Source organism: Camelina sativa, chromosome 5 (assembly GCF_000633955.1).
Source record: "Camelina sativa cultivar DH55 chromosome 5, Cs, whole genome shotgun sequence".
NCBI lineage: Eukaryota > Viridiplantae > Streptophyta > Magnoliopsida > Brassicales > Brassicaceae > Camelina > Camelina sativa.
The window spans coordinates 16,636,442-16,637,622 of NC_025689.1; the positions used below are offsets into that span (position 1 = coordinate 16,636,442).

The 1,181-nt window shown below is 27.0% G+C and overlaps 1 protein-coding gene across 2 annotated transcripts in view; it reads left to right on the forward strand.

The window, feature by feature from the left end:
* LOC104787065 (homeobox-leucine zipper protein HDG3-like) overlaps positions 1-1,181 on the forward strand; it is a 6,549-nt gene that overhangs the window by 1,313 nt on the left and 4,055 nt on the right. The window lies entirely within an intron of this gene.

Here is a 1,181-nt window from a genome sequence, read left to right on the forward strand (position 1 = left end):
ATATACAATGTTCAAGAAAGTGCTAGGCGTTAGATTTGCGGTGATCCAACGCCTAGCGTTTAGAACGCTTAATAGGAATCTAGGCGATTTCTAGCGGTTTAGACGTTTACGCCATAAACCATTATATATATATATATGATATTATAATATAATTATACAAAAATATGTATAAGAAGAATGAAAAAATTCAATTGTAAAAAAAATAGACAAAAACATTATTTCAATTAATTTTAAACAACATATTAAACATTTATAATTATGTTTATAGAAGTAAAACTTATAAATATTAAATTTGTATAATTAATTTTTTTTAAAATATACTGAAATAGCGATACTACAATTTTAAACGGTTAAAGCGGTTATCTAGACGATAATATAGCGTTTAGCGCCTAGACGGGGCAGAGGCGGACGCCTAAAACACTTTTAAGAACACTAATATAATAACAAAATGATAACAAAATACAACAATGATAACAAAATATAATGGGAAAATTTTAATACATCATATAAATTTGTTTTTTGTTGCTGGTCGGTATATATACATATATGATACCATGCCTTTTCTGCCCCTTGTACAAAACTTGATTATATTTCTAAAGGAAAAAAGATAAATTTCAGTGCTAGAACTTTGTAAACATACAAATAAATCTAATAATTTTACTTTTTATTTTTTTATTAAAGTCAAAGTAATTTAATCATATTATTTGATATTCTTATGGTCATTTTATTAGCTTTAACAAGCTTTTAAAAGAAAAAATTTATGCCGCGACTGTGACTCTTGAACTAGTTTCGGAGAATTCATAGTGTTGAACTCTGGTGAAATCGGTCGCACAGATGGTACTTTAACCAGTTGACTAAAGACACTTCCCGGATAGAACTTCTTTTAATTCATTAATTTGTTTGTGTCAATTATTTGTTCATCTGCTGACTATGATGTCTGATGCATTATTATTATTATTATTTTTTTTGTCTTTGATTTCTACTGGTGGTTTTTTTATTCCAACAATCACCCTCAATAACTTTTCTAATTTTTGTTTGTCTGTTAACCTTCTAACAAGATCTGTCAAAAAAAAGTATTTTGACTTTGAAAAGCGAAGTTTTTGTTTTAATCAATTTAGTGAAAGGGAGAGTGTGTGTCTGACTGACTGTGTCTAAATCAAAAAAAAAAAAAAAAAAAAAAA